Source organism: Syngnathoides biaculeatus, chromosome 6 (genome assembly GCF_019802595.1).
Source record: "Syngnathoides biaculeatus isolate LvHL_M chromosome 6, ASM1980259v1, whole genome shotgun sequence".
Classification (NCBI taxonomy): Eukaryota; Metazoa; Chordata; class Actinopteri; order Syngnathiformes; family Syngnathidae; genus Syngnathoides; species Syngnathoides biaculeatus.
In genome coordinates, this window is record NC_084645.1 from 23,684,720 (window position 1) to 23,701,558 (window position 16,839).

The 16,839-nt window shown below is 44.1% G+C and overlaps 1 protein-coding gene across 1 annotated transcript in view; it reads left to right on the forward strand.

Moving 5' to 3' along the window:
• The first annotated feature begins 690 nt into the window (after positions 1–690).
• LOC133502320 (microtubule-associated protein 1A-like) overlaps positions 691–16,839 on the forward strand; it is a 44,794-nt gene continuing 28,645 nt past the window's right edge. Inside the window, 2 exon segments of the mRNA XM_061822985.1 lie at positions 691–796; positions 3,416–3,517. The gene's annotated coding sequence lies outside the window, so the exon portion shown is untranslated.

Consider the following 16,839-nt stretch of genomic DNA (forward strand, 5'->3'; position numbering starts at 1 on the left):
ACTTTTGTAAATCCTCCTCTCTCTCTCTCTCTCTCTCACCCTCTACCTTTCTTTTTCTCCCCATCTCACCCTCTCTTTACCCTCACTCTCTTCTCCCTTTCCATCAATCTCGCTCTCTCTCCCCTTTTACATTCACTCCCTCCATTCCTCCCCCCTCTCTCCTGCTCCCCCTCCCCTTTTGCCCTCTCTGTACCTCTCCCGCCCTCTGTCTTCTCCTTTGTCTTCCTCACTCTAACTCCCAATCCCCCCACCCTTTCATTATCTTGCCCCTTTCTCTGTCACAAACCCCCCTCCCGATCCCCCTCAGTGCAGCCTTTATCCCCCCCCCCTTACCCATTCCCTCATGATTCCTCCCTCCACTTCATATCTCTCCGGCTGCCCCCCCCCCTCCCTCTGCTTCTCCCCTCCTCCTCCTCCTCCTCCTCCTCTCACTTCATAATTCCTCTCTCTCTTTCCCTCATTGCTTACTCAGCATCCTCTCACACCTCCGCCGCCTCCACACCGCGTTCGCCATCGCCCGCCTGCACAAGGCCGGTCGTCATGGCGATGACGGAGTCATCCCCGAGGCGTGTTGCCATGGAGATGCCGGCGCGGGGTGCCCTCCCGCCGGTGGAGGAGGACGAGGGGGGATCGCGCGCGCGGCCGCCCGCCTTTGAGGAGCTGCTACGGTACCGAGGCGGAGGGAGCCGGCGACACGGGCCGCCGTTCAACCGGGCCGGCCACTACGCGCTGGTCGTCATCGGCGACATCGGCAGCGAGCAGCAGCTGGACGCCGCCCGAGCTCACATCGAGGCCGGTGAGTGCGCGACTCTCCTGTCAGCGCGTGGAAAAGTGTTGGACTTATGCAAATGTTTGCGCGTCATCCCAAAGCTACTGTAAATACTGACGCAGCGTTGCACCACTGCTCGCGTGCACTCACAAATGACCCATTTCACATATTTAGAATCCAAATTCGTCTGAATCATGAAGACGATCAAATAATGTGAACAACACTCTTAGGAAACTTTGAAAGAATAAGAAAAATGGATGAAACGGCCTACCTAAAGTATATTTGATTTCCTGATGTTATTTCTGCTAAGTCATGTTGCTCGCTTTATTCCCTCTTCCTCCAGATGGCTTAAAAATATTTTAATAAAGGGTTATATTTATGCTGAGCGGCAACTTCAAAGCATAATTGTTTTACTATTTAAAATACCCCCGCAATGAAACAATGTTTTTACAATTACAAGGCAGATGGAGCAAAACAAATAAACACCCCCTCCCAAAAAAAAAAAAAAAAAAAAAAAAAAAACGATTCACACTTCATTTTTTTTTTCTATTTGATGTGTAATTTGGGGACGGACAAGAGAAAATAACCGGCCGGCCGATTTAAAAGGTGCAAGAAAGATGTGTCATTACATGTTTTGCATATTTTGGGTATGGATTATTTGAACTTTCATGCAGGGCAGCAGAAAATATCCTCAATTCTGGAGCATCTCCATAACCAATTAAAAATGACGCCTTGGGATAAGAGTGCCTTGACTTGCGAGTTTGTTTTTCTTTCATAACTCAGTAGTCAAAGCGTCGGTTTGGTAAACCAGCGGTCGTGAGTTGGTATCCCACTGGGGCCTCTACTGCCCGTGAGGGGTTGCATCAGAAGGGCCTCTAACTGCACCAAAGAGGTACGAGCGTTTTGCTGTAGCGACCCCTAATGGGACAAACCGAAAGAAGCAATCTCTGTTTTTCTTTGATAGCAGCCTGCGAGCAGGAAATTTTAGCTATCGCCCGTAGGTGGCGCCAGCAAACTTCATTACGTCCAGCAATGATCAATTGACATTGGTTTCCTAGCAGTTTGAAGGAGAAAATCAGTGGGCTGGTTCAGTTTGTCCGCCTACATCTTCCTCGGTGTGGCCCACCCGTTCATCACTTGTTAACTGCGTAGGGGGGGTTGTCACGTCGTTGGCCCGCAAGCGGCCGCTAGCACTGCAGACTCATCACTGAAAAGACCTTTTCGCCATGACGCCACGCGGAAACATAAGCGCAAGCATTCTGGTCGTCAACAAACACTTTGAATTCAGGACCAGTTGAGAAAACGGGCCAAATGTCATGAAATGATCATTTCGGACAATGTTGGACGGTTTTAGCGTGGACTGTCCTTGCTCCTGGTTTCGTGACTGGTAATTGTGTACGCTGCAGGGGTGTCAAACCCCTTTAGTTCAGCGGACACATTTACCTCAATATGATTCTCGATCATTGATCCATCCATTTTCTTCACCACTTATCCTCACAAGGGTCGCAGGGAGTGCTGGAAGCCTGTCCCAGCCATCAATGGGCAGGAGGCGGGGTACAAGCTCAACTGGTCGCCAGCCGATCACAGGGCACATGGAGACAAACAGCCGCACTCACAATCACACCTATGGGCAATTTAGAGTGTCCAATTCATGTTGCGTGTTTTGGGGATGTGGGAAGAAACCGGAGTCGCCGGAGAAAACTCACACACACACACACACAACACACACACACACACATGGGGAGAACATGCAAACTCCACACAAACGGTTCTGGGTTCAAACCCTGGATCTCAGAACTATGAGGCCAACGCTTTCCAGCTGACCCGCCGTAACGAGTTCCTTCTGTAGAAAAAAAAAAGGCTTATCTTGTTTCAAATCTAATAATTTTAATTGAATCTGTTTATCTGTTTACACGCGCAATTTACAGTTAAAAGTAGATCTACATATAAACAGTAAGGTTTTTGTATCTCTGTATTTTTATGGAACAATTATGACTTTTTAAAGTCAAATTCATGTGCATTTTTACATCCATCTGGAAAACTCATCCTTTCAGAAAGAGGATGCGGTCATCAAACGTGAAAAATAAATAAAGTTGCAAGAACAAAAACAAAAAATGGCTTCCACTAAATTCGCCTCTTTTGATTTTGATTGACATTTTGCAATATTCCGTGTCTTCAAATCTTTTTACAGTAGGCATTTATTTTAGTGTTGTTATTATTATTATTATTATCATTTAGTGGATGAGTGTGACCTCCAGAGGACACATTTAAAAATGGTGGTTCCTCCACTTGACAAATCGCAGATAAAGTGGCGTTAAAGCCGGATTGGAACCCCCAACCTCGGAGCTTCTCTTTTGTCATTATAATTGCTGTTGTTGTTATCATTCCCAAAGGTGTTAATTTTCTCCCCGGTCATGTGACGACGTTATTGGAGCTGGTGAGCTGGGAGTGAGTCAGCATTCGGAGGAACAGACTGTGAGGGAACATTTTAAGGTCAAAACACGAAAAGCGCCAGGGAAACATAATCTCACTTCCTGCGCTCACCCAGGGAATCCATTTTTTTAGGATGAGACGCCAAAATAAAATTAATAAAAAAATGTGGATTGCAACAGGGATGAAACCTTCTCCCTTTCCTCCCCGTCGCAGGAGTCCGATCTTGGGATGTGGACATCAAGCGGTGCGACCTGGAACTTCAGCTGCAGCAGTTCATAACTCGTCACTCCGCCCATTTTTCCTCGGATGTCAAAGGTCAGTGCAGAGTGGCGGCGCGCGTTTGGCTCTCGACGGGAACTTTGGGCAAGATCGGGCGTGACGTAAAAAACGTTCGCAATTCCGAGTTGACTTTGAGCCGGGTCGAAATATTAGAAACATCTCACTGTGTGATGCGGTGCGCTTGCCCATTGGGAATAATTGGAAATATTGGAAATGTGATTTTTGTTTTGATTTATTCCAAAGGATATTAAAGAAAACGGCTATACAGTAGATTTTCTCCCTTAAATGAGATGTCGTAACAATACATAAGTAACGCAGGTGTAGATTTGGAGGGTGAGAAGACCTGCCGATGAAATGAAGGCCACAAACGCCGCGGGAGGAAGGTTGCGGGCCGCCGCAATTGATTAGCGCGCAAGGTCGATCAATCGCATTTCAAAGGAGGGAGGTGGGCGGAAATAGATGAGAGGAGAGGCAAACGTGTCAGCTGTGGGGGGAAAAAAAAATATGCGCGGTCGTCCACGGGCCGACTGCATTTGGTGCTGAGACCGGGAGCTGGGATGGGTGGGGGGGGGGGGGGGGGGCCCTTAGTTTGCTTTCGACTTCTTCAAAGGTCGTATCGATTGAAGTTGCTCCCTCTCGTTCGCTCGGGAAAACACTTTCAACTGCTCTGCCGGTGACCTTCGGTCAAGAAAACTTTTCCACCCCGAAATTACAGTCGCGCTCATTGAACATTAATGAAATCAACACACTCTGCGGTTAAACTATGGCACATGAGCCCTGTAAATTATTGTTCTACATTATTTTGAAATCATATATGATAGTATTTATAATACATAATTGTTATGTATGTTTTAATCAAAGAAATGTAAAGGAATACATATATTGGTATATTTAAACGAGATGGTTTCTCACTGTTTGAATTAATCTTTTTTTTTTTAGTTAAACACAAAATTAAGTTTGTGATGATTTTTTTTTTCTCTTTACATCTTAGTACAAATTTTATCTGTTCTGTATATATATTTTGTTCCTTCCTGTATGTGTGTGTATGTGTATGTGTGTGTGTGTGTGTATATATATATCTCGTATATTTTAGAATTTATAAATGAAATTTAAAAATGATTCTTCATTCTATAAAATTATTTTAGATTTTCAGCTTTTGAATAGAAACCCTCCCATATTTTCTTTAAATGTGTGTGTGTATATATATATATATATTATATATATATATATATAATATATATATATATATATATATAATATATATATATATATATAGATATATATATATAGAGAGAGAGAGAGAGAGAGAGAGAGAGAAGAGAGAGAGAGAGAGAGAGAGAGAGGAGAGAGAGAGAGAGAGAGAGATTGTATTTATATTCTTTTAGTCTATATTGTAAATATATATTTATATGTATATAGTTATAAATTTTCATTTTCCTGTGTGTGTGTGTGTATATGTATATATACAGTATATGTGTGTGTGTATCTATATATATATATATATGTGTGTATAGATAGATAGATAGATAGATAGATTTTAAAATGTATAAATGAAATTTAAAACTGGTTCCTTATTCTGTAAAATTATTTTAGATTTTCAGCTTTGAAATGGAAATCCTCCAATATTTTGTGTATTTTGTTATATATTTGTATATTTTTTTATTATATTATAGATTTATATTCTCATATATATTCTATATTCTAATACGATATATTTATATTATATACATATATATATATATATTGTTACAAATTTTCATTTTCCTCTGTGTGTATGTGTATATGCACAGACACACACACACATATATATATATTATATTTTATATTTATATTCTTATCTATATTCTATATTCTAATACTGTATGTATATATATTTATTTATATGCGCTTTGTTTCCCTTTTCCAGTTATCTATAGGGTTACAAAAAAAAACTTTCCAGGCTACTTTGACTTGTGTGACGCAGCATTAAAGCTTCCCAAAGTTGAGCGAGCAGTCGCTCCCCTGCAAACGTTTTGTCGAAACGATTCCCGTAATAAGTCTCTGAGTGCGTCTCAAAAGTTTTTCAATGACCAAGCGCTATTGTGGTCCGCGTCAGCGTCTCGGGGAACTTTCTCTAATTCGTCCTTATCAGGACGTAAAGAGAGGAAAAACCTGCTTCCGCACGTCATTTAGTTTCAGCGCATTAAAGTATTTTTACCGCTAAAATTGGAACAATCCGAGGTTTTAGCCTCTTACCTCGGCTCGCATATCTTCGCTTTTCCTAATGCCGCTTTAGCACAATTCCTTTCGGCTTTGCCTCTGACCTTTGAGACGTAATCGTTCTGGCGAGGCTGGGCCGATTGATGCCGAACGGTCGCCAAAGGAGCGAAGTTTGTCTCAGGCTCGTCAGTCGCGTCTCGCACGAGCCTGAAAAGCACGAACGGGAAGGCCGCCATGTTGGTCAGAAGGTGACAATTGAACGCTTCTTTGGCCCCCTCTAGTGGTAAGGGAACAATCGCTGAATTAAATGTCCAAATTATGTCTACTGTTTCATAACTTTTGGGGGACTTATTATAATTATTTCAATCCAGTAGAATACATTTAAATACAGTTCAGTTGCATTTGAATTAATCTTTTAGGAGTTTTTTTTTTTCCTACCCTAAACAATGATATTATGATTGTTCTTATTATATGATATTATTGAACTTATGTGAAATGAAATTTATGTAACTCATTATTTAAGGAGTAGTTTTTTTCAACCTTTGCATAACATTACAGTGGCCAGTAATAATGAATATATATCGAATGAATTTTTGTCAGTTGCGTTGTCGGAAGTTGGATGAATCATCGCGATGAGCCTGTTTACATAATGACGATAGAATAATAACAACATTTCTTGGACCGCGTGGAGCACAGTCGACATTTTTGAAAGGTCAGAACAAAACCGTCTAATGAGGTTCTCGTCGTTAAATGTCCCCCACGATCCGGCAATCTCCCCGTGCGGCTAAAATCCATTTTCCGGCGTTCCGTCAGTCATTCTGCGTCGACGTTATTGGACGTTGTGACTGAAGCGATATAAAAAGCGTTGTTAGTAGTTGTTAGGCAACTTTTGGTAATGTCGCCTCAAATCCCGTCATGTACCGTAATTTCCGACCTATAAACCGCGACTTTTTTCACACGCTTTCAACCCTGCGGTTTACGCGGCGATACGGATCATTTGTGTGATCTTTCTCTATCTCTTTCTCTCTGATCTTTCTTTGTAAATATCTCGTGTTTCAATGTGAGCACTTGCGGCTTTTACACAGCTCCGGCGTATGTACGTACCAAATGGGAGTTACCGTAGTTTATTTTAAGTTGCTACAGTATATTTGCAAAATTCAGTAACGAAAAAAAAAAAAAAATTGCCCACAGAAGGTTGGTAGGTAGGTTTGTAAGACGTTAAGTCATAGGGTGGGCATGGTGGATACTGCTTGTACTTCTTTAAAGGGCCACTGTCATGAAATGCATGATTTTTAGTATGTTATTAATGAAAAAAACCACCACAAAACATGATTTTGACGTATACAGTTTTTTGTAACTCCCGCCTTGAAAATCATCTCGAGGGTTTTGTTTTTGAGAAGGAGCAGGAAGTGAGCTACATGTCAGGACTGCCATCATGTGGACTCGTTTGTTTCCATTAGTTTTTACCTGCGGGAAGCTATCTCGTTGTTCCTTCGTGTTAGCCAAAACGCCGGCTCGTCGCATTGCCGGACATTGTTCGGTTCTCGTGGAAAATGGATTGTATGGGTGCAAAGACCGAGAGCTTTGTGGGTTCCAACCGGGTCTCTTGGAAACTTATGAAGGGTAAATCCATCCATCCCGAGTGTTCAAGCAACGTCCAGCAATGCAACCAGCGGGCATTTTGGCTAACACGAAGGAACAACGAGCTAGCTTCCCGCAGCTAAAAACTAATGGAAACAAGCGAATCCGCTGGAGGATGCTCCTGCCCTGTACGTCACTTCCTGGTTCTTCTCAAAAACCAATCCCTGGAGAGGATTTTCATGGCGGGAGTTACAAAAAGCCATATACGTCAAAATCATGTTTTGTGGTGGGAAAAAAAATGGATGGGTCCATACCGGCTGACGTTTTTTCCATGAATAACATCCTAAAAATCATCCATTTCATGACACTTGACCTTTAAGTCGCTCGATACGTAGGTACGTAGATACGCTGAATTCAAGAACAAGCGCTATCGCATTTGCTAGAGAGCGCCCAAATGTACAGACTAGTCTCGGATCGCCTTTCCTGGAGACTTTTACCGATATCCGCTGCGCTTTCCCCACAAAAAAATGTCTGCGCCGTGCTTTATTTAACAAGGAAATCAATATTTCGACACGCGCGACACGAGGGGTTTTTGTTTCAGTCGTCGCAGCTGGCCACGGACAACATGTTGGTCACGATGTGCACTCATCAGTATGCAAGCGTGACACATAAAAATACACTTGGCATTATTATTTGTGTGTGTGTGTGTGTGTGTGTGTGTGTGTAACTGGAGGTTGAATATTGACAGATGGACTCTGATTCACTACTCTCGGTCGTTACCCTGACAAATGTTTGCGATGCAATAAATATTGAAGCCTTGTTTATTAATGTCGACGCTGCTCATTCTTCCTTCTATCAATTACTTCTTCTGCTATTTTAGTATTTTACTATGAAAAGATGGGTTTAATAAAAACACAAAAATAATTGATTGAATGGTGTAGGTAGGGGCGGCATGGTGACTCAGCTGGTAAAGCGTTGGTCTCACAGTTCTGAGGTCCCGGGTTCAATCCCCGCCCTCCCTGTGTGGAGTTTGCATGGAAATTCATTGGACACTAAATTGGCCGTAGGTGTGATTGTGAGTGCGGCTGTATGTCTCCATGTGCCCTGCGATTGGCTGGCAACCAGTTCAGGGTGTAGCTCGCTTCCTGCCCGTACTCCCCGCGACCCTCGTGAGGATAAGCAGCAAAGAAATTGGATGGATGGGTGTAGTGGGGGCGTCAAGGTGGATCAGCTGGAAAGGATTGGACTCACAGTTCCGAGGACCTGGATTCAATCTCGGTCCCGCCTGTGTGGAGTTTGCATCTTTTCCCCATGCCTGCGTGGGTTTTCTCCGGGTACTGCGGTTTCCTCCCACATCCCAAAAACAACATGCAACATTAATTGGACACTCAAAATTGCCCCTAGGTGTGATTGTGAGTGCCTACGATTGGCTGGCAACCAGTTCAGGGTGTACCCCGGCTCCTGCCCATTGACAGCTCCGGCACTCCCCGCGACCCTCGTGAGGATAAGCAGCAAAGGAAATTGATGGATGGGTGTAGGTAGGGGTGGCAAAGTGGATCAGCTGGAAAGCGTTGGCCTCACAGTTCCGAGGACCTGGATTCAATCTCGGTCCCGCCTGTGTGGAGTTTGCATCTTTTCCCCATGCCTGCGTGGCTTTTCTCCGTGCACTCCGGTTTGCTCCCACATCCCAAAAACATGCAACATTAATTGGACACTCAAAATTGCCCCTAGGTGTGATTGTGATTGCCTACGATTGGCTGGCAACCAGTTCAGGGTGTACCCCGGCTCCTGCCCATTGACAGCCGGGATAGGCTCCGGCACTCCCCGCGACCCTCGTGAGGATAAGCAGCAAAGGAAATTGATGGATGGGTGTAGGTAGGGGTGGCAAAGTGGATCAGCTGGAAAGCGTTGGCCTCACAGTTCCGAGGACCTGGGTTCAATCCCGGACCCGCCTGCGTGGAGTTTGCATGTTCTCACCATTGCCGCGTGGGTTTTCTCCGGGCACTCCGGTTTCCTCCCACATCCCAAAAACAACATGTGACATTAATTGGACACTGAAAATTGCCCCTAAGTGTGATTGTGAGTGCCTACGAATGGCTGGCAACCAGTTCAGGGTGTAAACCGCCTCCTGCATGTTGACAGGCGGGATAGGCTCCGGCACTCCCCTTGTGAGGATAAGCAGCTAAGGAAATTATTGGGTGGATGGCGTGGGGAGGTTTGTCGGTAGTGGCGTGTCGTGGTGATGATGTTTCGTTCTGTTGTCCCGCTGGTGGCGGTGAAATGTGGCTGATGAGGCAGTCGAGTTTTGCAGGCGTGACACTTCCTTGTCCTGACCTCTTTGACCTCTTCGACCACACCGCAGTCACTCTTGAGCGTTTCCTCGTCCGTCACAGGACGCGCTGACCTCCCGCTACACGCGCTACGCGGTACTCGCCGTCCCCATATCGCCGCGGCGGCCCCGATCTGAACCTTTTTCCGAAGTGGCTTTTCCGCTCCCTCCGCTCACGTTAATTCCACCTCGGCGCGCGTCGCCTCGTCTTCCGCTTTCTAGTAAACCGCTCAAGTGGCCGGCGGCAACGAGCCGGGTGAAGAGTTTACGACGACTGCGCCGGCGTGAGCAATATTTGTGAATCGATTCAACGCAACGAAAGATGGTTGGTAAGGTAGAAACCGTTGAAACCAGAAGTTTACAGTACATAAAAAAAAAAAAAACGCGTCTTATTTCTCACTGAGTGACATGAAATCAAAATTTAAAAACTTTACCTGTTCGCTGTCAGTTACCAAAAATGATTTCTCTTCACGAAATGCCAGAATAATGATGTGAAGATTATACATCCATCCGTTTTCTAAGCTGCTTATCCTCACGAGGGTCGCAGGAGTGCTGGAGCCTATCCTGGCTGTCAACGGGCAGGAGGCGGAATACGCCCTGAACTGGTTGCCAGCCAATCGCAGGCTCAATCACACCTAGGGACAATTTAGAGTGTCCAATTAATCTTGCATGTTTTGGGGATGTGGGAGGAAACCGGAGTGCCCGGAGAAAACCCACACAGGCACGGGGAGAACATGCAAACTCCACGCAGGTGAGTGCGGGATCAAACCTTGGATCTCAGAACTTTCCAGCTGAGCCTACGTGCCGCCTGAAGATTATTTTAGACATTTTTAAATATATATTGTTTTTAAACAACAGAAGTTTACATACACTCCATTAGTATTTGGTACTTTTGCTTTTAAGCTGTATGGCTTGGGTCAAATGTTTTGGATCGCCGATATTTTGGCCCACTGCTCCTGACAGAAGTGAGTTTGTAGGCCGCCTCGCGCGCACATGCTTTTTCGGGTCTGGGATATCTTGCATACACAAGCGTCTGAACCTGGCTACATTTTGCAACAGCAAAAATATTCTATGGTATGATGAAACCAAGGCTGACTTTTGGACACAAAGTTAGCACTGCTCATCAAGGACGATGGCGGCAGCGTCGTCTGTCACCGCTGTCACTACTAGCGCAAAACCTCCAGGAATTTGGTAAAAATAAATGCTGCGAAAAATTACTTACTTGAGCGAAATTAAATAACCAATGACGAGCTAAGACTAGCGGCGAGCTAACGCTAGCGAGGCCTACATTGGGCCACAAAGAAGAAGACTATCACGAGGATTTAGGAGACGCAGAAATGAAGATATTGAGGTTCTCGCTCGGAGCTAGCATGGGTTATATTGGAGCAGCGAAGAGCTAACGCTAGCAACGAGCTAACGCTAGCAACGAGCTAACACTACGAACGAGCTAACGCCAGCGAGGCCTACATTGGACCACAAAGAAGACTACAACGAGGATCGTGAGGATTTAGAGGATTTAGGGGACGCAGATGTTGAGGTTCTCGCTCGGAGCTAGCTCGTCTTATGTTGGAGCAGCGACTAGCTAACGCTAGTGACGAGCTAAAACTGGCAATGAGCTAACGCCAGCGAGGCCTTTATTGGACCACAAAGAAAAAGACTACAACGAGGACCGTGAGGATTTAAGGGACGCATAAATTAAGATGTTGAGGTTCTCGCTTGGAGCCAGCGTGGCTTATATTGGAGCAGCAAAAAGCTAACGATAGCCACGAGCTAACACTAGCGAGGCCTCCATTGGACCATAAAGAAGAAGACTACAACGAGGACCGTGAGAATTTAGAGGATTGAGGGGACGCAGAAATGAAGATGTTGAGGTTCTTGCTCGTTGTGAACCGGTTGGATAGGATTAGAAATGAGCTCATGAGAGGGAATAGCCAAAGTTGGATGTTTTGGAGACTAAGCTCGGGAGAGCAGACTTGGATGGTTTGGACGTGTCCAGAGGCGAGAGAGTGAGCAAATTGGTAGGAGGGGTGGTAAGGATGGAGCTACCAGGGAAGAGAGCGAGAGGGAGACCGAAGAAAAGGTTGATGGATGTTGTGAGGGAGGACATGAAGACTGCGGGTGCTAGAGAGGACCATCCACGAGATGGGCTTAGGTGGAAAAAGATGACACGCTCTGGCGACCCCTAACGGGACAAGCCGAAAGGAAAAGAAGAAGAAAAATGGAAAAAATCTACTAGAACATGAGAAATTAATTTGAGGTGCCTGAAATGCCAGCGGTTGTGCGCTGACTTCCATTTAACGGCTTCACAAAACGCGGCGTGGGTGTAGACATTTGTGACAGAAACTGGCGTTTGTGCAACCGTATAAAAAAATAATTTGCCAAGAAGATCCAATTACGAGTACGTGTTCCAAGTGTAACCCCCGATCGATCGCCTGGCGGGTCAAGGAGGGCGCCTCAGCACTTTTGCGCATCTTTGAGCGAGGAACAACTCGCGGCGTCCTCTCTCTGTCAATATTTTCTCTTTTATAGCCGTGGCCGAGGCTTGCGGGTGCTGTGCAAACAAATTTCGCTCTCGCTTAATTTAAAGGGATTCATCGTATTCGCATAAAAAAAAAATAAAAAATTAAATAAAAATGCAGCGGACAGTCGAGTCCATCGCGGTGCAGAAGAAGAATTTGCTTTTCTCGGGCCGCATCCAGCTGTTGTTTTGTGATGCTCATTATTGGATAACGAGTCAAATATGTCTCCGTAGGGAATGGACGGTGTTTCCAATTTGCTTCCGAGGTATTCTGTCAAGTTTGGGAGTGGGAGGGGGGTGGGGGCGTGGGGGCTATCCTTCCGGAGTGTCTCATTGCGTCATCTATTATTGAAGTTGCCGTTTAATTATGCAAAGCGTTGAGACTGATCCCAAATTAGGCAATCGCCTGCGTCATAACAGAACTCATATTTTGGGTTACTTTATTTAGCAACATAATGTAGATTCCCCCCCCCCCTCAAAAAAAAAAAAAAACAACCTTTACTGACCAAAGGGACATATTTTACATTATAAAAAAAAAAAAAAATCATGCCACAACGTCAAGCAAAAACTTACAAAAACTAGATCCTAAGGTTATTTATCATCTTGTGGGAAAATATTTAATTACTTTACCTGTCACTGTCATAAATAGAGACCCAAAGTTATTATTATTATTATTTGTAAATAAATCATTCACAAGTTCAGGGTGTAGTTTGCTTTTCGCCCGAAGCTAGCCGGGATAGGCTCCAGCTTTCCTGGGACCCTTGTGAGGATAAGCGGCTTGGAGATTGAAATCATTCACTGACCAATGAAGCCCGCCCGGGGACAAAGCGCGAGATGCATACAAGCAACTTTAGTTATGGTATTTAGTTGATCATGAAAGAATTGTCAGCGCCTCAAAAATATATATCAATGACAAATATAATAGAGCTATTATATTTAATATATAAAATGCATGGCTGCATGGATGATTTGCATAAGTTTATTTCTCTTAAACGGCTCATTAATTGTTTTTGTAAAGGAGGAAGAAAACGAATATTGCCATTGGCCTTTCGGGGTGCACATGGTAGTTAATTCTAAGTTTTATTTTTATTCTTTTCCGTCTTCTTTGGACCCGAAAAGATTGACAAGCTTTGCTTTTATGTCAGCAAACTACGGATGTTTTGCCCCCTCTTGCGGCCACAACTTGCAACTGCAGGTGAACCTGGAAATTCCACTTCCAAAAAGTATGCACGATTATGTTTTTGTTTTTTTTGGGGGGAGGCGGGGGGAGATAAACGATCACAATTTAACCCGATCACTCGGACTATCCATTTCTTGTAATTATTTATCAAAACAAACTTCATTGCTTCGCACTCACGTTTAAAATAGATGTTTGACGCAATCCTTTTAAGTTTGTACTTTATTATTGTTCACATTATTTATTTTGTTAATTTTTTCCTGACTTTATTTTTTACATTATCTTCTGTATTTTATTAATTTCGACCTCACTTTATTGCTTTTTACTCACCTTTAAAATCTATACTACTAGTACTACTAATAATAATTATTATATTATTATTTTTATTATATTCTGAATAGAAAATATTGTAATTATATAATTAATTAACCATTAACGAATGCATTATATTATAATAATGTATTATTTTCCTTTCGGCTTGTCCCGTTAGTATAATATAATTATATTATTATTACGAGTTTATCTATATTAATGGAAATGTATTGGTTTGTAGGTTTTTTTTTTTTTTTTTTTTACCGAATTTATTGTAGAGTACCATGATGACTTTTTTGAATCCCACCTTTCAATCAAAGCGTTCTTATTTCCTGAACCTTTTCCCGACCCCATCTAATCTCTTTACGGCTTGTGGCCTTCTGGTGACGTCACCGAAATTGACCGCACGACCGTTGCGATGTCGCGCGCGCCCGCAGGCACGCGCACAGCAGCTTGTGAGTTAATGCTGAGCCATGCGCCCCCCCCCCCCCCAATCCCCCCCCCCCCCCAATCCCCATCGCGCTGCACCGTGCACACGCTCGGCTGTCTGCGGACGGCCGTTGCCGCATCCCGTCGCGCGCGGGCACCGCACCGCCGCCACGCTGCATCTGCCAAGTCTCCACCTCCTCCTCCCCCTTCCACCTCCCTCTCCTCCCCCGTCTACGCACACGCACGCGCACGCACGATCGCCGCTCCTCTCCTGGTTCTAGTCTTGCACCTCTCTTCCGCCGCAAAGGTACGTCTCGCGCGTTATTCCCGTCCTCACCATTTGCGCGTGTGCCGACGCCGCTGCGGTTATTCATCTTCTTCTTTTGCTGTTTTTGGTTAAATCAATCCTATTTTTTTTTTTTTTTGGTAACCACTCGAATTAAGATTAGCGTGGAGGGAAAGAACGAGGGCAGGCAGGATCAAGTCAGTTAAATGTGGCTCGACGTTGAGAGGACGCACCGGTCCGAGGGCTTGATCCAAAGTAACGCGATTAACGCAGCCGATTGGTTGACTTGTCCCACCTTGCTTAAGGTTATACATGACACCCCCCCCCCCCCCAACGAAGCAGAGATGGCGCACGTTGAGCAACATGAACCCGTTGACCCCGCCAGACAAGGCACGACCGTGTTAAAGCAGTGGCAAGCCGGTGGCAGGGTTGTTGCCATGGCGACGAGTCGGCATGCCGCCGGGCGGGTGACCGAGGAGGTTGTGGCCGGACTGGGCTCCTCTTCTTCATTCTGATGATTCATTCATGCCCGTGGTCATGACGCCTCACTGCAGTGAAAACCACCTTCTGTGTCTGCGCGCTACCTTTTCGTGCGTCCAGAAAGAAACCCGAAAGGCATCAGTTCGTCAATCATTAAAATTCTTTTTTTTTTTTTTATTTTTATTTTTTTGCTACAATAAGTTCGACAGTGATTCAGCAAAATGTGTATGTGGTGGTGGGATGGGTGGGTGAGGGGGTGTTTTAATATACAGCAAAGCCTCGGTTTTCGAACAAATCGGTTTTCGGATGAAAATTTCAAGATTTTTTTTTTTTTTTTTTGCTTCTATTTTCGAAGGAAAATCGGGACTCGAACGCCCCCGACAAAACCCGGAAATAACACATTGCGCGCCGCCAGACCAGCTGACCCGCGACGCGCTTTGTTGTGAATTCCCACGCCGCCGAAAACCCCCCCGAAAATAACATATTGCGCACGGGCAGACCGGCTGACCCCTCTTCGACGCGTTTTGTTATTGTCAATTCCAACCCCCCTCCCCCCTGAAAAAAAAAACAAAAACCCGAAAATGACAGCGGACTTTTGCTATTCTGTATAACGCAGCCTCGATGCACAGACGTGTCCCGGTAGCAACTGTTGTTTTTCTTCTTATGGAGTATTAACCCCCAATCATAGCTCCAAAGAAGGCAAGTTGTGTGTTTAAAGTTATTCTGCATTTTTGATAATAATGAAAAAAAAAAAAAAAGCAGCATATGAGGCTGGGGTCCAAGTCGCCACAGATACGGGAGTGCACTCCCAGCCTAGCGTACTCTGCTACTTAAGCATACATTTTAAGGAAAAAAAAAAAAAAAGTTTATTAAATAATTTTTTTATATAAAGTATTTAAACTATACATGTATTTCTATGATGCGGTTCGTAATCAGGAAAAGCTAAAAAATGCTTTAAAAAGCCAACTTTTTTTAGGCTTGGAACACATTATTTCTCTTTCCATTCATTGTAATGGGAAACATCGATTTGGTTTTCGAACAATTCACTTTTCGAACCGTTTTCTGGAACGGATTGCGGTCGAGAACCGAGTACGTAAATTAAGGTTTACCTACAGTGTTGGCCATGTACCTGCTCGAGTTTTCTCCGGGTGGTCCGGTTTCCTCCCACATCCCAAAAAACTTGCACAGGAGGTGGTTTGAAAATTCTAAATTGGACGCAGGTGACATTGTGAGTGCGACTGGTTATTATTTGACGGTGTGCGCCCTGCGATTGGCTGGCGACCGGTTCAGGGTGTACTCTCGTCCAAAGTCAGCTGAGCTCGGTTGATTCACATCCGCGACCCCGGGAAGGATGGAATGGTCATGTGACACTAACGCCCAGTCCAAATAGCGAGCAGACTCAATTTTATGTGGCGTTCCTCAGGGCATTATTTTCAGATCTGATCGTTTTCACTCAACATAGCAAGACAAAGTAATAGCAACAATGCCACTGATCTCTGACCACAAATAAACACACACACAAAAAAAAAAAATCCATATATATATATAATACAAACAATGTACATATATAATATATTTTCTTATAATGTTAAAATAAGAATAATAATTGTGATTATTATTTCGAGTTTATCTATTTTAGTCTATTTTAATGGAAATGTATTGGTTTGTACTCGTTTGTTTGTTATATTCAGTATTATTTATTTAATTTTGATTAGTATCTATTATAATCCAAAATTGCAAGGAACAACTCTGCATATTTTCATTTTTCAGGAGGAATGAGCACATGTTCAAATGGTTTCATCATCAAAGTCTAGCATTTATCACATACAGGATTTTACAGCCAGCCCAAGTAAAAATCAGTCACACTGCTGACTGGAGTTCCTCAGGGAAGCGTTTGAGGTCCCTTCATTTTCTTCAAGTTCAACAAAAACTCCCACAGAGATACTGAAAACATATTTCCCACTGTCTTTCCAGGAAAGTGGTGGCTGTTTTACATGATTTCTGTTTTGTTTTTGGATTCGAACCTCCCCCGGGTGGATTAGCCCTG